The sequence below is a fragment of the Saimiri boliviensis genome, chromosome 1, assembly GCF_048565385.1.
Source record: "Saimiri boliviensis isolate mSaiBol1 chromosome 1, mSaiBol1.pri, whole genome shotgun sequence".
Taxonomy (NCBI): domain Eukaryota; kingdom Metazoa; phylum Chordata; class Mammalia; order Primates; family Cebidae; genus Saimiri; species Saimiri boliviensis.
In genome coordinates, this window is record NC_133449.1 from 163,645,843 (window position 1) to 163,668,470 (window position 22,628).

General features: G+C 40.4%; 1 protein-coding gene across 12 annotated transcripts in view; it reads left to right on the forward strand.

Annotated features, from left to right (window-relative positions):
* PPP2R2B (protein phosphatase 2 regulatory subunit Bbeta) overlaps positions 1-22,628 on the forward strand; it is a 520,898-nt gene that overhangs the window by 403,263 nt on the left and 95,007 nt on the right. The window lies entirely within an intron of this gene.

The following is a 22,628-nucleotide window of genomic DNA, read 5'->3' on the forward strand; positions in this document are numbered from 1 at the left end:
GAGGAAGAAATGCAAAAAGATAGAAAACCCTTCCTCTATGGCTGGTCCTCAATATATGGTCTCCACTCAGTCTGAGTAGCTTCCCTCCTGCTCTTCAGAAACACATGGTCTGATAAAGAAAGAGGATTTGTAAGGCTAATATGGAAATGATTATGGCATTAAATATAGTAAGAAAAATGCACTGAGCGTAAGAGAATTGCAGTTTGATTAAAGGAGGAAGAAATTACCTGTGGTTGTTGGAGACCAGAAAAGTTATCATAGGGAAGTGGCATTAAAAACAGATTTCTCAAGGTGAATTTTCAAGGGACGGGTCTATAGATGTCAGGTAAAGTGGTTTAGGACTGGATGATGAGTTTAGTTTTGAACATGTTCAATGTGAGCAGTAAAGTAGCCTCATGTTGGTATAGCCCTAGCCCCAAGGGACTTGTAAAACTGTGTAAAATATGTGATTTCAGACACCAGCAGCTCGACCAAAAAGTAAGAAGGGAGACAGTAAGTAAACGTAAGGAAAAGAGGTTCCTGCCCTATGTTTGAAGGCTAAAATGAGATAGTCATTGTATGTTTGATTAGCTCACTTGTTTATTTGTTCAATAATTCATTTATGGATACACCTTCTTATTCAGCAGTTGCTTTTTGAATATAGACTCTTTGATGACCACTGTGCTAGACTACTAGGTATTTACCCTGTACTAATGGGCACATGGTCCTCCTCTGAGCTGTTTCAGAGCCAACAAGCATCGGTGATGCTGTTTCCTTCATCAGCCTATACTTTCAACTCTGGAGAACTTCCATGCACGTCCACGTTATCAGACTGGGTGGAAGTGGCAACAGCCCTGATGCTCTGAATGTGCAGGGGTTTTGGAGGCTGGAAAATAGAGTAGTGAAGAGTACTAGCATTGAGTCAGTCCAGCCTGCGTTAGAATTCTGGCTCCGTGACTTTCCACTGGTGACCTTGGACACATCATAGTCATGTATCACTTAGTGATGGGAATATGTTCTGAGAAATGCATCGTTGGGTGACTTCATTGTTGTGAAAACATCATAAAGAATATTTATGCAAACCTAGACGGTATAGCCTGCTACGCACCCAGACTACATGGCATAGCCTGTTGCTCATAGGCTATGCAATTGTAGGGCCTGTTCCTGTATTGAATGCTGTAGCCAATTATAACACAATGGTAAGTCGTATATAAACATATCTAAACATAGAAAAGGGACAGTACAAATACAGTATTATAATCTTATGGAACCAATGTTATTGACCAAAACATCATGTGGCATGTGGCTATATTTGAACACCTTGTACCTCCAATGTCTCATCTGTATAAAGGAGATAATGATAGTCATTGCTTCCTGGAATTGTTGTGAGGATTCAATACGATGTTTTGTGTAAGAAAGAGCTCAGCTTGTGTAGTGGTGGCTCACAGAAAGCCCTCAATAATGTTAGTTCCCTGCTATCATTTCAGTATTAATATCATCATCATCATCATCATCATCATCATCATCATTGCTATTATTACCTTCTACTGATAGTAGGCCTATATATGAGACAATTCATGTTGCTTTTCTTTTTTATACTTTCTATACTGTTAGATTTATGCTACAAACTACTCACTGATATTTACTAAGTGGCAAACACTGTCCTGGCAATATAACAGGAATAAGACTGTCTTTTGCACCTCGAGACATGCCAATCTTGGGAAAACAGCTGGATTAAGTGCCACTTAGAGTTTATACCACGAACTTCTGCCCAGACTGTACCTGGCCCTTGTCTGCTATGTGGATGGAATCTCTCAAATGCCATCTGTAGACCCCGCTGTGGAATCCTATGTCTATGGCATCCTGTGGGATTTCATATACTGTGCTTAACCCCTGGGAAAATTCCATCCCTATGATAAAGAGGAGAGAAGGCCTATTTCAGTTTCCGCGAGAGCAGAGATCCTCCCCATGCCAAGCCAGTGATGCCAATAAAGTGGACTTCAGATGAAACAGGGAAGGAGGCCCTGCGGTGTGGCTGGGAGTTGGAAAATTACAATTCTTGTTCTCGCTTTCTTACTAACCAGTTGTGTGACCTAGCTGATGAATCCCATTTCTTCCCTCCAAGCTTGGTTTCTATGCTGCCAAGCAGAGGACTGGGAAATGCAGATTCCCGAGACCCATCCCCAGAGAGGAGATCCAGAGGAATCTGCATTTTCAGCACTTGCCGCTGGTGGCTGAGACAAGGGGTTCTGCGGTCACTGGACTGTCGTCCCTAAGGCCCGCTGGAGCTATCACTTTTATGAACCTCTATTATTTTTCCATTATTTGAAAATTTTCAATTCTCAAATAATTTGGAGAGACATGTCATATTTGCTATATAATTATAAATACCTTATCTGTATTTACCTCCTCCTCTTTCCTAGGCTTTCAAATATCTTGCATTTCAGTATAAACATCCACGCCACAGCATTCTTTAAATGTAAACAGTGAAAAGTCTAGCTTCCTTTTCTTTTTGATCCCAGTGGTAGAAGAAAAAAAAAAAAAAAAAAAAAAGCAGGCAACTCTGAAGACTAGATTCAGAACAATGACTCCAGAAAGGGAATGAGCTGATGTGATATTAATCAGATTATTATTTACTAGCATGTTCTGCTCTTGAAATATGCATTGCCAGCAACTGTGTCTTTTTTTTTTTTCTTCCCTGTGCTATGATTACCTCTTGCTGACTGACTTTCATAGTTTCCGGTTCTATGTGGGTATTGAGAGTGAGAACATTTAATAATATTCTACAGCTAATTAATCTCACTGTGTAATGAACCTGTTCTGTTTCAGTGCTGAGAGGCTCAGCTTTTCAAAGCAAGAATGTGACTTTATCTTTCATAGAAGATAACCTTTCAAAATCAATCTCGTTACCAAAGGAACCTATGAGAAGCATGTCTATGAAAACTATATCCCCTGCTCAAAATCATGACTTAATATAATAAGCATGGTGATAATTTAATAATAACACCTTATAGTTGTAAAGTACCATTTGTATTACAAAGCGTTTTCTTACCTAGTCCCTTGATTCTTCTTCCGAATAGCCAGTGAGGAGGGCAAGAGAGGTATTTAACAGGTGAAAACGCTGGTATCTAGCATTCTTTGATCATTTGCCATATCCCATGCTGCACCATGCTGCACTCTATCTGTATTAGCTACCTCGAAAGGTGTAGTTCACTGTTAAAATGCCCATTTATCAGATGAGGCTCCAGGCAGGTAAGTAACATACCCAAGATCATGCGAGGCTAAGAACCAAGCCTTGATCTACTTTTCTCTGGGGCCTGAGCCCTTTAACCTGATGCAGACTCAGAGAGGGGAAATGACTTACCTAGTATTGCTCAATTGGTTATTTCAGGACTGGGACTAAAAATCAAGAGTTAGGGTTCTTAAACTTAGACACATACATTTGGCCATTTGAGATGATTGTGTTAATAATTAGTGCCATTATTATTCTAGGTCAGGGGATCTCTCTCTCTCTCCCTCTACTCTCTCTATCCCTCTCTTCACCCCTCCCTCTTGCTGTCCCTCCATCCCCCCTCAACTCTCCCCTACCACTGCCCCCCACCCCAACACACACACTTACACATTGAGTTTCCAGATCTCTGACCTCAGCAATGGAGAAACGAAGATCTTGAGGTCTCTATCCAGTTCTACTTCACATGACCCTCCACACCCTTCTTTCTCAACCTCCCACTACCCAGGAGTAACAAGCTCTCAGAGCCCTTTTTAGGTAATGGGAACTCACCGTTAAAGTGACTTAATCAGCCTGAAATGGAAGCTGGGTGGTGAGAAATCACACTTAGCATACTTCTTCCTGCAGGATGAGGCTTGAGGTATTATTTTCCACATTATTATTAGCTGCCAGTGCCCTGGAAACCTAGGTTTGGTTGAAATCGGCATTTTTACCTGTTATAAAAATAGAGTCTAGAAGGTATGGACTCCCAAGCTGTGACTTGTCATAACCTGCCCAAAATGAAGGTAGTGTGATGAATTCCATTTTTCTAATGGATTTTATTGCAACATGCCTTACAACAAAGAAAAACAATTATAGCCACCATCTATTGAGTGCTTACTATGTGCCAGGTGCTAGATTTTATATCCTTAATATTACACAGTCCCCATAATAACTCTCTCTGGAATGTTCTGTTATTCTCTCCAGATCATCTGAAGCTGTAGCCTCCCCTTGGTTTCAGTCTCTGCTCAAGTGCTACCTATCAGAAAGGCCCTCCTATGGAAAAGAGCACACCCACATTTTCCCATTCATTCACTCTGTCCTTTTTGCCTAGCTCTTGCATTGCCTAGCGTTGTCTCTGCTGTCTGCCTCCTCTCCATCCCCAGTAAAATGTAAGCTCCAGGAAAGCAGGAACTCTGCTTTGTTCTCTCCTGCAGCTCCAGCACCTGGAACAATGCACAGCACATGGTAGGCACTCAGTGAATATCCGTCAAGTGAACAGATTACCCAGAAATGGAAACCGAGTTTTAGAGTGGCCAAGACGTTTACCCAAAATCTCATGGCTGGAAAATGGAAGAGCTGGAATTCAAACCTGGTCCACATGACTCCAAATCTGATGTTTTTCATTCTTATTCTCTATAGCTCCTGCTTTTTAAGAGAATATTAATTCCTGACCATGGGGCAGGAATGTTTTATTATTGATTGAGTTCCCTTAGAACTTTTTATCAAAGTTCTCTTGACATACAAGCTAGATTTTGATGCAGTGGGAGGCTGGGGGTAGGGGTTGCAGAGACTTTTCTGCCACAGGGTGGGCACACAAGGGATGTACTGATTTTTAGAGGAAAGGTCAAATGATGTTATGTGTTACGCAGTGACTGCTTCTGACCTCTTCTCAGTGCCAGACACACAGTCTCGTGAATCTCCAGAACTAGACTTTTTCCATTGATAATGACCCTGATGTTAGCAAATCCCATTGGTGGCAATTTGGACACAGCCGTAGGCACTGTCTAAGTCTCTGGCCCACAGGCATTCGCTTTTACCAGCCCTGACTCCTGAATGGGGACTTCTTGAGGACCATGGCTAAAAGGTCATGAGATTAGGCAGGTTGACTGAAACGACTAGCTAGTTTTCCCAGTAGAGAGATCCCCTGAATGAAACAGTTTATTTGATTTGTTTCCTAGAGAACTGATTAAACAGACTATTGGTTTAAGTTTACTGCTAATAGCAACTATGCATATTCAGCCTTTCTTAGTGACTGGCTTGGGTCTCAGCCATTTGATGTATATCCTTTATCATAACTCTGTGACTTACGCATCCTGACCATTTTATATAAACAGAGGCTCAGAGAGGTAAGCACTGGCTTAAGGCCTTGCAAATAGTAAACAGCAAAGCTAAGAATGGAGTCTACATCTATCTGATTCCAGAGCTCCTGTTCCTCACTATTATGTTAGGATTATTTATGGCATGTCCCTTGATTTAGACAACAGTGAGGATGACAACATCTGGTGTGCAGGACTTTTCCATATATTTTGTATCTCAGTCAGTGTCTACTATGCTATACACTGTACCGAGCATGTACTGCAAATTGTGGCTCTTACAAAGATGAATGAGACACACTCTCTGTCCTTAAGGGGCATGGAGGAGACAAGTTGCAAGGGGCTGAAAGATAAAATGAATTTAATCAGTGGTTCTTAAATGACTGTGTGCCTCATGGTCACTGGGGACCCTGCTTAGAACATAATTGCTGGCCTTGTCACTAAGGATGCTGGTTTAGAAGTTTTGAGTTGGACTCCAATAAATGGCATCTTTGACAAGTCCCCTCCCCAAAAACTGCCCAAATGATTCTGGTGCAGGTGGTCCCTGGACCACACTTTGAGAAATAATGGAGAAGGATAAGTGTCCTGAGAAAAGCACAGAAGATAACCATGGCAGGTCAGAAGAAGCACCAAGGAAAGAGACAGGGGATCAGGAAGAAGTTTCCATGATACATCTGGAGGGTAGATGGGCTGTCACGCTGGGCATCTTATTTGATGCTCCCAAGGATCCTTTGAGGCATGCAGGATGTGCACTGCCATTTCTTTCTTTCTAGTGGTGTGGATGTGATTATCCCATTTATAAAAAAGGGTAACTGACTCTGAGAGTCCAGGTATCTCATCAGGGTCACACAGCTAGAAAGAGGCAGAACTGGGAATGAAGCACGTTCTGTCTGTCCACATCCTTTAGGCTTTCCTGCTGCCTGCAAGGTACCCATGTTGTGATACTCATTCTGGGAGGAGGGGGAACCCCAGGCCAGATTTAGTGCAAATTATTAGTTGAGTCAGGATCAGCCTTTACTGCCCCAGGTTTTCATTTTCCGCATATGCTTCGATAACTGAGGCCTCTTAGGACACAGCTACAGCCTTCCTGTACCGTTTTAATTTTTTTAGACTTCCTTTCGTGATTTGTTGCTGCTCTGGGGGCTTCATATCCAATCCTTTTATGGTTTCATCTTTCCTTTCCTTACATTTGTTGCAAATAACAATGGTGCGTTTAGCTACTGCAGTGAAAAATCAATCAAGCCTATTCCATATTCACAGACTTGCAATGGCACCAACAGCTCCTGGATTAGATTAACTTTGTGAATGTGTCATTCTGGTGTGGGTAATTTCTCAACCTTCGCTCCATCCCTCCCCCTCTTCCCGCCTCTGTGGGTGGATATTGAGATCTCTCATTGATTGACTGCCCCAAAAGTGAATGCTGGCATGTGATGTATGTAACTCAGCAGGACGCACATACTCTGTGTTTATGAAAATAAATAATAATTTCTGTTATCATTATTGATTGCCATCATTATCTGATTGTATCTGTCTTTGTCATGGAGTTTCAGTTATGGGATCAGAAAGCACTCCGCAAGAATTCAGCGACTACCCCCACTGTTTTGCCTATGTGTTTTGACATGTTTTGCCTTTGGGTGTGAGGGTTAGGGATGTTTCTATTCTGCTCATTGGCTAATATTTTTGGCTAATGTTCAGAGACATGATGATCGTTGAGTTCCATGTTAGCCAAAGGAATACTTCAGCTGGAATTAAAAGAGCAGCTAACATTTATGTTAATGTTCCAGGAGCACTTTGCATACATTGGCTAATTTACTCTTCAAGGCAAACCTGTAATGTAGGCACTGATATTATGCTAATTGTAGAGATGTGATAGCTGAAGCCAGAGAAGTTAAGGAACTTGCCTTAGGTTAGACAGCTAGTAAGTGGTAGTGCTTGGATTTGAGTGCGTGTCTTTATGACTCCAAAACCCATGCTGCTATCCTGCCTCTTGTAAGAAAATAGAATGCCTAGTATATGCATCTGAATATTCAGTGTAAGCCAAAACACAAATGAGTAAGCAGGGGCCAGAAAAGAACTTGCCAAGGAGATTGTAAAAGTTACTGGTGCCTTGGGCATAGGTAGGCTTTCTGTTTTATTTTGGGAGAAGGCAGGGCAGGAAGGATACATGAAACTAGGTCATGGCTCACTAAAGCTGGATGATCATAAGATTCTGGGAACACCTAAGCCACCCCCAACCAACTGACTCAGAATCTCCAGGAGTAGGGCCAAGGCACCCAGCCATATTTCTCAGCCACATTCCTGGCCATTCTGAAGATCAGTGGGGTTTGAGACCCTTTGGCATAATGTTCTCTACTCAAAAGTAGAGATTCTCAGATTTGATCTTTAAAATTCCTTCCTTTTTCCTCTTGTCTCCTCCTAACTCAAGGTTCTATATAGATTAGTCTGAAGACAACATTGTTATCGAAACGTGGTTGCCTTTATACTAAGCGAGTGATTTGATTTAGAACAAGCGTCCACGATGACTCTAATTGTGAAGTATTAGTGCCTTTTATAACAACTTTCCCCTTCTTACTCCTGGTCAAGTCATGGGGACAGCCCACTTAGTTGCCAGTGTGCTGTAAGAGTAACACTATTGTCAACATTTGTTGAATATCTGTTATGTGTCAAGCCTTTTGCGAGGCAGATACCATCTCACTGTACCCAGAGAGCAGCCTGTGGAGTGGGTACTATTGTTATTCCCATTTTGCAGATGAGGACGTTTGATTCAGAGAGCTATAGCAACATGCTCATGTCTATAGCTACTAAGTGGCACAGCCATATTTTTAAACCAGTTCAATGTGACTCCAGAGTAATAACTATACTTTTTTGCAGAGGTTGGGCTGATAGAGTAACTTGTTGAAGTGTCTAGCATAATCCCTTGTCATCAATAGATGCTTAGTATATGTGAATCTCTTTCTTCTCTTCCTTCCCATCTTGTCTTTTACCTAGAGACTAGAAGTTTCAGGAAAGCGTGATGAATATATTGAAAAGTTCAAAGTAGTGTTACATCTAGGGACAAGCAATTCATTATGCTTTGAATCTGCGTTTGTACTGACTCTCCTAAGCTGCCTTGAGTTCAGAATGTATTCACTGACAATAAAATATTTTCTTTCATCCCACAGGTACCTTTGTTATGCTGCACTTACCATGTAGTAATTAGATCCAACATAGATGTAAATATAAGCAGAACCCTATACCTGGCTTAGGATCGAGTTCTCTTTGTCTTTTGCTCCCAAACCCTTTGGAAGGCATCCATGGCTTCTTGAATGATAGGGACTAATAAAGGACACCTCCCATATGTACACTCAATGGCAGTGGCAAGCTGAGAAGTCCACTAGGGTCAGAAAAAGAACAGAATCACATTACAGAAGAAAATCTGGACATTTCCATGACCTCTGCTGCCATTTATCTTGAGATTCCCTGGCCATAAAGCCTGATAGGGATCCAGACTCTGACACGTTGCCTTTCCCTAACCTTGGTTGTTAAATTGTCTGAATTTCAGAGATGTGGGGAGGTTGACAGGGCAGGGTTCTGGCCTTTTTCGGGCTTTGCAAGCAAGGATCTTGTCCCTATTTCAAACCGGATTCACACTGACCCAGATAGGTTTTTCTCAAATGAGAAGTTATTAGAGTGACTCTCCCATTTTTTTCATTTAAAGGACTCTCTGTATACTTTTTAACAGAAGTGAAAAATCAAGGATAATTGGATGATTGAAGGGGGGAATACTTTTATTTTCTGAATTTTTCAGATGAAATTATCTGAATTTTGAGTGTAATAGGAAAGACACTGACCCCACACCAGGTCTCATTTCTGAAGTGTGAGTTCACTGTTGCTGGAGCAAGGGGTGTGTCTCCAGTCCCCAAAACTACATGCGTGTGGGCCTGTGCAGGCGCTTACATGGCACACAGCACCCAAGCAGGGCATTGCTGGAGAAACCTAAAAATGTTAACAAAGTAAAGAGCTGACTTTTATTTCTTTTTCAACTCGACTTTACTAATAGGAGATGAAAAATACATACCTAGATCCCTTTCTGCTACTAGGTTTTGCAAAGAACTAATTTGAAATCAATAGAGGATTTCTAGGGCCTCTGCTTGTTATGCATTAGGATTTTTGTAGAAAATAATTAGTGCAAATGGATTTGGAATCAAGCTCAATAGAGGACATGATCACTTTGATCCTAGTACGTTGCAAGCCAGGCTTTGACTGATGCATTGATGTAAGCATTTTAAATACCAGTCCTTACCGGAGAAAAATATTTTAAATATTTCCCTAAGGGGAATGGTGTATAGCAAAATACTGTCTTGTCTTTGATGCATAAAAACAAGATCTTGGTTGGAGAAAACTACTTATAAGCAGAACCCTATACCTGGCTTAGGATCGCGTTCTCTTTGTCTTTTGCTCCCAAACCCTTTGGAAGGCATCCATGTTAAAGGAGACTGTGTTCAACAGAAAAAAAACATTTTACTCTCTGGTTTCCTTAAAATGGTTTAGCAAAAAGGGAAGGAATTTTCTATCTGAAAGGTGTTAGGTTTGTGTTTGTTTGGGTAGAGGAAGGTGAGTCATGCTCTTGTAATTTGTTGCTGTGTTCGGATGAGTGTGCTTTCTTTACCAGAAAAATATTAAAAGCAGTGGTACACACACACATACACACACTGTTTCTCACAAACGTCTCTGACTCCAGTATATGGGAAACCCTAGCTTAAACACGTGTAAACAAATTCATTGACTTCAAGGTTTCTGGAAATTTTAAATATACTGATATGCAGTATCAAATCCAAGAAAGATATATGGCATGCAGTGTTTTCCACCAAACTTATTTGACCAAGAAGAACTCTTCTCTCAATTCAGGGGATTACTGTTCTCTAGAACATTCTACTCCAAATGCAGTCGACCCATGCCAGTACACAGTGAGCTAAGGGGCTTGCACCAGAATATGAGTCATGAACTATGCAGACCCACTAAGCCACTGTATAATTCAGCTGATGCTTTACTTTTTCATAGTAAGGCTTTCTCAATGGATGAAGCAATACACTGATTTTGGCTTAAGCTCCTATAGCTTGTCATGGGCCAGTAGTAAACAGTTCATCAATCTGTTGCTTTGAGTAGCAAGCAGTAGACCTAACTTTGGGAACTGCTGGCTAAAGGAACTGGATCAGTGAATGGGAGTTACCCCCGGCAGGAATTTCATTCTGCCCTTACTGTTTTCCAGTTACAGAATCGCCTGATGGTACAAGATTCTTACAGCACCTCCCTGTTGACATTCAAGTTCATTAACATCAACTGAAAACATACCAGTGCTTGACATTGTATCAGGAACTTTGCACATTTCCTAGTGTAATTGCTAACCCCATGAGCTATGATTACCATTTCGCGATGAGGAAACAGCAGCATATGGAGGGGTGATCTGTGGGTGAATCGTCCATCCATGAGCGGTTGGCCGAAGCACAGTTCACTGCTGCCTGTCTAACTGCAGATGCCTCACTCTTAACCGTCATGTTACCTGGCCTCCCAACAGCAATGGCTTTCAACCGTCTGAGCCATGGACGCTTTATCCTGCTTTAAAGACTACTTGAAGCAGAAAAGAACCATTAGCCAATCTAAAACCGGTCACTCTTCCCAAATGTTTCCTTCTGTCTAACCTAACATTTGTCTAATCTACCACTTATTTAAAAAAAAAAGATGCCATACATATAGTTATGATGGACATGTGTGGACCCTGCTCTCATGGGGCTTGCAATCCAGTGCTAGGAATCCTTGGTTTGAAAATAGTCACAATGGGCCAGGAGCAGTGTTGCACGCCTACAATCCCAGCACTTTGGGAGGCTGGGGCGGGTGGATCGCTTGAGCTTAGGATTTCAAGACTAGCCTGGGAAACATGGTGAAACCCTATCTCTACAAAAAATGCAATAATTAGCCAGGCATAGTGGTGCATGCCTGTAATCCCTGTAGTCCCAACTACTTGGGAGGCTAAAGTGGGAGAATTGCTTGAGCCTGGTTCAGTGAGCTGAGATCAGGCCACTGTACTCCAGCCCAAGTGACAGAGTGAGACCCTGTCTCAGAAAGAGGAAGGAAAGGGAAGGGAAGGGGAGGGGAGGGGAGAGGGGAAGCGGGGAGGGTAAGAGGAGGTGAGAATAAGAGGAAGAGGAAGATGGAAGAGAAGGGAAGGAAAGAAGGAAGGATGGAAATAAGGAAATATTTTAAAATGTATAAGAAACAGCATAATACCATTAATGTGAAAAATCAAGCACTCCTATACCACACACACACACAAAATAGAGACATCAACTTAATTTGCCCCCTCCTAACATTATTGTCAATCCCATTGTATATTTAGAAACGACCTGAGTTCTTTCTCAACATTTTCTTCTCCACTCTGCAATCTCACTTCCTCTCACTATTTTCAGGGATTGAGAATTCTGCAACATTCAATTAAATAAGGACACTGTCTGTTTAATGCAAAAACATCCAGACACAAGGTGAAAACTCTGTCCAATTATCTTGCCAGTTCAATTCCAAACATAGAGATGTTTAAAAACTTCTGAAAGCTTGATTTTTCAAATCATGAGCTCTCCAAAATTTAAAGAGCATCTAAGAAAAGCATCCTATGGGGGAAACATAAGATTGTCAGTGCAGACAACAGAGCAGGCATTCGGGAGTTACAAGGTTAGAGTTTAAGATAGAAGTGACAAAACAAAGCCATACTGGTTATCATTATTCCTTCCCATAGTGGGAAGATGGACTCAGAGGTGACTGCCACACCAATCCCAATTAGATATGCCCTGGCACTACTTGGTGGTCGAACCAATTAAGAACATAGACACCACCTCGGTTTCTTGCTATGCATTTTTAAAAATTAATTCCACAAGCACTTATTGAGTCCCTGCTATAAGCCAGGTACTTTAGCCCTGGAGTTGTAGAAGTGAACATGGTGAATATGAGAGATATGGTTCCTGCCTTCATGGAGCTAGCCGTCTCTTTTGGTTGGAAAAAGCATACATCAAAAAGCTCCTAATGTAAAGCTGACAGTGTAGTGGGACCTCTAGAGGAAAGGTGTATGGTGTACAGGAGAGCAGATGACAGGGAGAATTTGATCTTTTCAAGGCGAGCAGAGAATAATTTCCTGAGCAATTAATATTTAAACCAAAGCAGGAGGCAGGTAAGAAGAATTGCAGGAAGAATGTTCCAGGCAGAGGAGGTGGTATGCACAAAGGCCATCAGGTAGGGAGTAGCACAGGAAAACACAGAGGGGAAGGAGGGCAGGTGGCTGGAATGCTGAGTGCAGGGGATGTGTGGTACTAGTAAGATGCAGGTGGTGAGGCAGCTGATGGCTAGATCAGGCTAAGCATCGTAGGCCTTGTGAAGGAACTCACCCTTTTTCTCATAAGCAACGTAGGCCTTCGCTTCTCTGTAAAGGTCATTTTTTTTTTTTTTTTTTTTTTTGGAACAGCCCTACTTTTCCCAGGTGGCTGAATGTTCTGCGCCCAAGGTAGGATGTTCACCAAGGTGGAAAACCACCTAGTTAGTTCCTGGCAGAAGCGTTTAAAGTTGGGAAGCAAATGACATTTTGTCAGCTGGGCCATGTTGCCCTCTAGCCCCTGGCTGCCATTGTTTCCTTACATGTCAGAGCATGGCCTCCACAAGGCTTCTCCAATGTCAAGGTGTCCTCTCTCCAAGGTGAATCCACCCATGAGGGATTGAATTGTTTGGAGGGTCATGGAACCTGACAGCTCCCTATTACACAAAGGAAAAGATAAGCTTCTGATTAGTCCTGGGGCAGGAGGAAGCCAAGATAGAGTGCACCTGTCAGAACTGCTTACGACATATAAATCATTACCTCAATTTTCCATGCAAGCGGTGGGCCAGAGAGAGAGAGAAAGAAGTGACTGAGGTTGGCTAGCAGTGCAGAACCATATGAAAGAGCTCCCGCTTCCCTCCAAAGCAAGATTTGCTCTGCTGTCCATGCAAAGAAAACCAAGCCCCATGCCCAGAGGAACGACAAAGACAAATGCCCGCTGGCTCCAGAAAGGGGCAATTTGTTTCTATGGCATTTGCTAACAGCATTGACTGCTAATCTAACAATAGCAGCCACCAAGCCTTTCCCAGACTTTAACTGGGAGCATGCTTAGTATTGCACTTGCTATATGTTTGAGCCTAGATTTCTCTTATTTTTAATTGCCATAATAATCATGGTTATTGTTGCCATTTTCCTTTCATTCACTGGGCAAAAATCTCTGAGACAGGCCAAGTGTGACTGACCTGCTATCCCACAGTTCAGGATAGCAGGGCATTTATAGACAGGGCAGGGATGGGAGACGTAAAAACAAAAATAGATAGAATGAAAGATAGCGATTCAGAAGATGCTCAATAAAGATTCAAAAGCTTAAGTTGATTGGACAGTACCCAGATTTTAATCGCAATTTATATTGTATAAAGTGCCACGCATTTAGCAGAATGTGAGAACCTGAAAGATCCTAGTTGGAGAAGCCCCAGCACTGAGTAACTACTAACTTATAAAGCAAAGCTTAAGAAACACTCAATCTCCTGCTTCTTCTGGGCTACTCTAGACAGAGTAGATAACACTATGGGGGAGACTGGTTCATTTTTCAGAATAGATGTAAGCTCTGTTCCCAGAACTTTTGAGAGGGAGTTTGGTGAGTGGCACCCGCATTGAAAGGGAATCACCTGTTTGTCCAGCCCAGATATCTCTGCTGACAATGAGGGAGGAGACTTTTTTTTTCCACCTTGGTGTATTTTAATGGAAAGCATATATTCTCAAAATTACAACACTCCAACCCAAGATTTATGAGCTGCCAATTACATTCCCTAGGACCCAAAAGGGAATATATGAACAAACCCAAAATGTGAACATTTATATGAACAAAACAAATACATGAACAAACAGTACACAAAGGGATGTAGAAGCTGAGGGACTGAGTCACATGGATACTTTAAAATAAAACAAAATAATTGTTTGTTTGTTCAGAATGTGTGAACAACAAGCTTGTAATCCCAGCCCTTTGGGAGACCAAGGCGGGTGGATGATGAGGTCAGGAGATTGAGAGCATCCTGGTCAACATGGTGAAACCCCGTCTCTACTAAAAATACAAAAAATTAGCTGGGCATGGTGGCACGTGCCTGTCATCCCAGCTACTTAGGAGGCTGAGGCAGGAGAATTGCCTGAACCCAGGAGGCGGAGGTTGCAGTGAGCCAAGATCGAGCCATTGCACTCCAGCCTGAGTAACACAAGTGAAACTCAATCTCAAAAAAAAAAAAAAAAAAAAAAAAGGGTGAGCAAAATGTTCTTACTCCCAGGAGAAATGGTAGGCAGACTTATTTCTACTTATCGTCTAATAGGGGCAGAAATCCCATAGTCGGATTGTTATGGGAGAGAATTTAGGGCTTTAGAGTGACAACCCCAGGTTTAAAGTCTAGTCTTTGTGTCTTTGTATGACTCTGAACCTTTTACTTAAACTCTCAACATATCAGTTTTATCATCAATAAAGTAGGGATAGTATTATTTAAAGTATCTCACAGGACTTGTCAGAAAAAAAATATTAGCACAGTATCTGGCTTTTAATAGTAACCATTCAATAACAGGTAGCTAGCTCCAAGTTGGAAATCAGGAATGCTCGAAACAGAGAGACAACTGGCAGACTCCAGTGGTTACTTTTGGATGGAAGAATACATTTACGAGAGGACAGATAAGAGGGAAGAGCTCCTAACTTGGTTGTATGGCCAGAGTGTATTTGCCTAAGACATACTGACCTTAACATGTAAGACTTCTTAGTGAATATTTCTATCCCTTGCTGGAAGGAAATTCCTATGAGGGATTCTCAATAAACTTCTGCAAGTGCATATAAGACGGTGATGAAAAAGAAATAATCAGTTTGAGATTCTGTGGATAAAGGGAGGTAAGTGAGCTCACCCCCTAATGCCTGCTTTTGAAAGACCAGTAAACTTTCAAGTTCTCACTGAGCTAAGAAAGATTATATGCTCAGAAGTCACTCCGTTCTAGGAAAGAAGCTGCAGTCAAGTCTCATGTGAGTGGCCTCAAGGCTGATGGCAGTTACAGTTGTCTGGAAAGCTGTTAAAGTCAAGAGTCTAGTTTGGAATCTTCCTTTAGATTCTCTGCTTCAATCATTAGTCACCAAATATGCAGAATTCTCAGCCTGGGCCACGGATTTCCCGTTAGGTTAAAGGATCCTCTATCAAATATTAGACTTTCTGTCTTTATTTTCTAGTAGCGATAAAAAAATCTTCTAAATAGGCTAGTTTTCCTTAAATAAAAACAAACCCCAAAAATGTTCTGTTGATAATTTCTCCTTTGTCTGGACCACTAAGGGAAAAAAATATTTTTTCTTCCAGCACAAGTCCATTAACCCATTTAAAATTTGCAAATTAAGATACAACATTAGACATTAGTACTGTCTTTCCAGAAATTTTTCTCTTAATTGGACTGCTTTCCTATAAAAAAAAATAATCCTGCCAGCATCTGTGGTAAAATAGATTCTGGAAAAACAATGTGCCGTGCCAAATTATCAGGTAGAATTAGATTGCTCTATATTTCTGTTTGATAACAACACTGTGCCTTAGCATAATTTTTGTTGATTATCAGAAAGGAAAAAATCATAACTCAGACAGATGAGCTTTATTGGCATTGGTCCCTTCTACAAAAAAAAGAAAAATGTATGAACAGAAGCATTTGCAAGTGCCATATATGTTGAGAGAATGAAATTCCAAACAGTCTGTAAACTTAGCTTTCCTGCAACCTTAAAAAATAAAAATGCCTCCCTATATTTGGTGTCATAACTCCAGATCTGGGTTTATCTCATTTTCTATATTTCAAGACAAAAAAAAATTTACATGACTATAAATATATCTAGAATAGAATGTCATGTTAAGCTAGAGAGTTCTCGTGAAGGAAAAAATAAATCGTTGGAGAGAGTTGTGAGTCAGACTCTTTAGAGAACATGGAAATTAACAAGAAAGTGTTAAATGAATACTCAAATTGAACAGCTGCATATACTACTTATAGAGGGAGGGTGGTTTGTCTGCCATTTTTATTTGTTTGCATGCTGAACCAAACTATGGTGTCCATTTTCCCTAGCTGTCTTTATCCATCTCAGTTTCTGCAAACAGTTTTCCCTGTTGAGATAGATAATGTAACTTTAATCTGGAACATGTGAACAAAGTCTGCTTACTCTTTCAGTGTCTTTCAAGCATTTCCCCCATGTCTCCAGCAGTATCCTTGAGAAGCTATTTTTTGGCCTCTGATTCCAGACTCGACCCCTTTCTCTAGGAGAATCATAGAAACCCTGTAAGCCCCATTCCCTGAGCAAATTCAGGACTTCTCTGACTCTACTCAAGACTCAGGAATATTTAGTCCCTGTTTCCTGTACCCCAAACAGCTTCAGATGTCCTTTAGTATCAAGGGCCAATTGCCTGCTTGGATCCTCGTTCAACATCAAAAACCAGTGCTTTGCCTTTTGATGACTCGAAAACAAGAATGTTGCTTCACAATCTTCTTCCCCTGGGAAATTTACATCTCTTCTTGCCTCCCTGGATGTCTCCCATTGTGGAAGCGGCAGCAAATAATTTTGCTTCTCTATGTCTTTCTTTTTGGCACATTCTTACTTGTCGATCAATAAATTACCCCCTGCCAAGCTCCAGCAGTCTGGCTTCCTTCTTCATCACTTCTCCTTTTGTATTTAAAAAAGAGCTCATTATTTTTCTCTTAACCTCCAGTAAAATATTCCCTTTATTCTCTCCCTTTGTTTTGCTTATCATTTAACTTAATTCTTATCCATCCATCCCCATCTGTACCTGCCTCCCAGTCCTCTGCATTTTCCTCTTTAATAACCAGAAGTTAATGAGACCACCCTTGGAGTCACATACTCCTTTTCTGATCACACCAGGATAAGGAAATGGGATTAGCAGTAGCAGGTAATACAATAGAAGGAAAGCCATAGGCAGGGATTCCGCCAGTCAGGTAAAACAGAGGATATACTTTTGTGCTCTCTGAGATGGATAAGGCCTCCTACTATAGCTGTGCCTAAGTTTTCTCGTCTGAGAAATGAAGTCAACCATCACTTATAGTATCTGCCTCATGGAGGATTAGATGAGATAAATCACATAATGTGTTTGATGTGAGGGCACTCAGGAAGCCCACGGTAAGTATTAGGCACTCCTATGTCATGATTATAGGAAGCAAGTGTAAAAGGCAATCCTACCTTTTACTAGGTTTGAAAGCTGCAGTTACATATGGGTGAGAGACAGAGGCATTCGGTGTCCAGCCAGGAATCCCAGCTCTATTTGTTTATGCAGATAACTCATCAAACCCACCATTTAGCAGTTCTTAACTGAGAGAAGATACATTAAATAACACTAGACAACCTAAGGACAGAGATCTGTTTTCCTGTTCCTAAGCCCATATTTTGCCTGACACAGTGCATTTTCTGAAAATATTTAAAATCAACTTACATGAATCGCCTAACATATCACCTTTGGATATCACTGTTTCCCAAAGTCTAGGATATGTGTTTCTGTTGGTATAAGACACAACTGTAAGTAACAGTGAAACACATAATTGAGGAAGTTATTCCCTTCTTTCTTGCTTTATAAATTATTCTGATTTCATCAAACCCAAAGTCTCACTTTGATGTTAATATTTTTTAACCTCTCTAACACTTACAAATCTTGATTTTTTTATTTAAACTGAGAACTGACTTTACACTCTATATCTTTTCAGGCAACTATATCTGGCCAGAATTTAAAATCTATTTTTATTGTATTTATTTTTATAATTTTCATCTTTTTTGACAATTCATGGAAAACTGCTTTTCCATGTATTACAGGAATGTAAAGTTCCCTATCAAAATAATGTTAGTCAACTAAAAAGCAAATCAGTTTAAAGAAAATACTAAGTGGGACAGGCACAGTGGCTCATGCCTATAATGCCAGTACTTTGGAAGGCCAAGGGAGGCAGATCACTTGAGGTCAGGAGTTCAAGACCAGCCTGGTCAACATGATGAAACCCCGTCTCTACAAAAAATACAAAAATTAGCCGGCGTGGTGGCACATGCATGTAGGCCCAGCTACTCAGGAGGCTAAAGCAGAGAATTGTTTGAACCCGAGAGGCGGAGGTTGCAATGGGCTGAGATTGCTCCACTGCACTACAACCTGGGTGAAAGAGAAAGACTGTCTCAAGAAAAGGAACAAAAAAAAAAAAAACAGAAATCACTGTAAATAATAGTACAGGTGAAACAGATAAGACAAGAAAATCTGAAGGGGTACTAAAAGGACTGAGTTTTAGAAAAAACTATTCTAATGTTCTCTCAATTATTTGGAGAGTTTTTTTAAAAAAGAATCAGTGTACCTAAGCCTCACCTCAGACCAAGTGAGTTCATCTCAAAGTCTGTATTTTCTATTTCTCTTTAAGAACTCTTAGGTGAGTCTGATTTTTTTAAAAGCAAGTTTAAAAATCTCTTAATGACAAAAATCTGATTTTGTTTTTAAATTTTTTAAAAATACTCAACAAACATTTGTTGAATATCTGCTGTGTGTAATGTCCTGTGTCCTGAGTGCTAAGGATATGCTGGAAAATAATACGGATGCTATGTTCACAGATACTGTGTTCACAGTTTTTCCTGCTTATGAATTTTGCTTCTGTGCTGAATCACAACCTGAAAGATATGAAAGTATCATAATTTTGTGAACAATGTTTGATTCTGATTCTGACGGTGAGTTTACTGCAGAGAGAAACCTAAAGGCAGCCTTATTTTCCCTCTAGTTCAAGAGGAATTCATTTTTAAAGATCTAGATAATCCAAAAACTTCTTTGTACTTGAAATATAATAATGTCACCAGAAAAAAAATACGATGGTATTGACCATTCTCTGTAAGGTTCAGATGATATTTGAATCCTAGTCCTGCTGATCCCAAGGGCTTCATGACTTACTATATCATTTAACCTCACTGAGCCTCAGCTCTTTAAAATCTTTAAAGTATTTATAGTATCAACCATGCAGGATTTTTGTGAAGCTTAAATGAGGTAACGTATGTAAAGCAAACGGGATAGTAGGTGCTTTTTAAAGGGTCATTAAAGTGGCAGGTTTACAGAGGCTAGGTTCCAAAGTCATCCCATAAAGCAAGCACCAGGTTTGGTAAAAATACTCTTGAAAAATCCCATAAATCACCCATAACATCTGTTTGATTTTATAAACTCTATACAGAATAATATATACATATAAATATGTAGGATATAAAGAACATAAAGCTGTGCAAACAATATGAAGGGCCATTTGTGAAAAATACATTTCCTTAAACCTTAGCAACTTATTCAACATCCCACGATGCCCAGAGATGAGATCCACCCAGACTGTCTATCTGAAGAAAGAGCAGATTAACTCCCCTCCCCCATCTCATACTCACTGGGACGTCTGATCCATTATTTAAATGTTTCCTTCCTTTCTTCTGTTTTATTCTAAGCATATATAGTTGAATTCACATATTAAATGCATATGTGATGCAATTCAGTACATAATTGTATTCCTAGATTAGAGGCAAAATAAATAATAAAATGCAAAATAGGTGGAAGTCAGGTGCCATAATTTGATGTTCAACTACAGTGATTTTAAATGAACTTTACATTTGTTCTCCTTTCCCTCTCTATGATTAGTTTGCCTTCCCTTTTAGGTTTTCCTTTCCTGTCTGTTAGCCTCAGAGCTTGATGATTTTTAAACAACGTCTCTGCTTTGGCTATTGGAGAAAATAGTTTATATTCCTTCCTTCAGGAAAAAAATGAATTAATGGAGTCTACGGTCCTCAAAGGACCTGTGTCCTGCTTCCTTCCATTCTGTGGTCTCACAGTTCACAACATTTGGGGGCAAAGAAGCTAGAAAGAAGTACAGAAATGGATGGCAACCTTGAAAACTTGAAGGGAATAGATAGGATACAAAGCTCTTAAAGGACGGAGCATAGTGCTGGGATATGTGAAAAGAAAACTCAACCATTCATATGTACGATGTGAAAACACAGCCAAAGTCAAGTTGCAGAAAAAGATCTCGGGGTCTTAGCGAATTACATGAAAGTGTTACTTATAAGTAGACCAGGCATCAATCACTCAAAATAGTGTGTTGTTCCAGAGGTAATTTCCTAATTTTCTTCAGTTCAGGATACATTCTTACTCTAATACGGTTTAAGGATCTAGTTTTAAAAAAGAATGTGATTGCCATGAAAAGGGCTCATAGAACTTCTAAGATTGGCAAGGAAGTAGAGGGAAATTATAAAGGAGCATTAAATAAATGGGTTCATTGCCTAAAGAATATTGAAAGGCAATTATAACATTCCAAACAAAATAAATTTCTAGCTGGGGAATAGTGGCCAATTGTGCTTTGCCCGCCTTGTACAAGACACTGTTAGAAATCTAGAAATCTAGATTAAAACACTAGGAACTCAGGTTACAAAATGATTCCAGGAGGGTTGTCAAAATAGTGACAGGTTGAAGAAGGACGCTAGAGAATTAATCATTTTCTTTAGGAGTCTTAAAAGAATCCAGTTATTCAGCATCACAATGGGTACATACAAGGAAGGAGAAACGAGAAGAGCTCTGTTAACTGCAGCAATTGGGTTCTGGGATGATTTAGGGCTGTGGATGGGTAGATATAAGTGAGGTGAACAAAGGAATATCCTAGGAAAAAGTGTGGATGTGATTATGAATATGGGACGTCCAAGGGACAAGGATGAGATGCAGTGAGAGGGCTTGCTGCTTCCTTCTTCCCATTTTGTTTCTCTGCCTGCTTGTTTCCTTCTCTCCTTTCTGATAGCACTGAGCAACTGGGCTGAAAATGTTATAAAATCTGGGCCGGAGTGACTCATTGGAGGCCATATTCAGACTGGTAAACAGATGAAGTCATTGGTAAAAAGAGGAGAAAGGGCCAGACATGCAGAGAGAAGGCGTTTAAGAGACCAGGTGGCCCCTAAGCGAGACAGACAAAGAGATCTAAACAGAAAAACAAAGCACATTTTTCGAGGTTCCTAACAGCTTGCCAAGTCCCTGTTCTATTTCATATGCTCCATTTCAGTCTTGATGAGCTGTAATATTTTTTAACCTTCAATAATCCTTTTGTTTTTTGATTTTTAAAGTAAGGTTAGGAAGGTTTCTGTTCTTAAAATGTAAAGAGCGCAGACTAGAATTTTACTTCACCTCCCTACTTTCTTCTCCTTTTCCATTCTTAGTTTTGAAAGCTTGGCATCTTTTTTTCTCTATAGGGTTTTATTTCTGCTTCTTTTCTCGGATACTTTCTTCTCTTTCTCATTCCATTCTTTTTTTTGTCTATTCCTGTTCTCCTTGGAACCAGCAAACCTTCCTCTCTGGAATTATTATCTCTTCTTCATCTACATCATATAAAAATTTATTTTCTAGAATCACTATAATTACTACATTCAAATTCAGCTCAGCCATTGGAGAAGAGAAGATTTAAGGTCTCTCCCACCCTCAAGCCTGAATTCAGAATTTATCATTGTCTTCTCCACTTTTCTAACTCATTTGTTCATCTTCTGACCAAATAGCCTTTATTAGACAGAAAAATCCACTTATCCAGAATCCCCTGTTTAGTAGATTCCCACCACCGTCTCCCACATTCACACACATACCATTTCCTACTTCTGTATTTTCAGAGAAAGTGACAGATCTAGGAGGAGAGGTTAGGAAAGCACATTCAAGTTCAAAACAGTCAATAGTATAGAAGAGATTCAACTTGGTATTACTTCATTTGAAAAAAGACCTGGGAATTTAGCTGATGATATGATAGGGACAATTACAAAAGGAAGTCTGTTTTAACACAGAAACAGAAAGCATATGTCTTCTTTGCAATCATAAATGCCTGTGTTCTGAACTGATAGATTGCGTTCAGTGAAGCAAAGCATTGGTGGAAGCCAAGTGACCCTAACCATGAGTGAGGTGTGAAGATTGGAGGCTGAATCTTGGCATAATCAATCGAAGTGGAGAGGAGATGGGCTGAGAGCAGTCCTCAAATATCCAAAGTGCTGTTGTGCAGAGAAAGCAAGTGGGCTGACTCTCTGTCTGCTCTGGGAACAGGCGGACAGTTCAGGAAAACAGATACAAGCTCACAAGAATTAGGAAGTCGTGCCCATTAGAGATGCTTAAGTTTTCCCAAGAAGAATCCAGGACAGACTGAAGAATCTTAAGAACCCTGCCCTGACAAAACGTTAAACATGATGTCTCCCCTTCCTTTTCTTACAAAAGCAATATGTGTTTATAGCATCAAGGCAAATAATACTGTATTT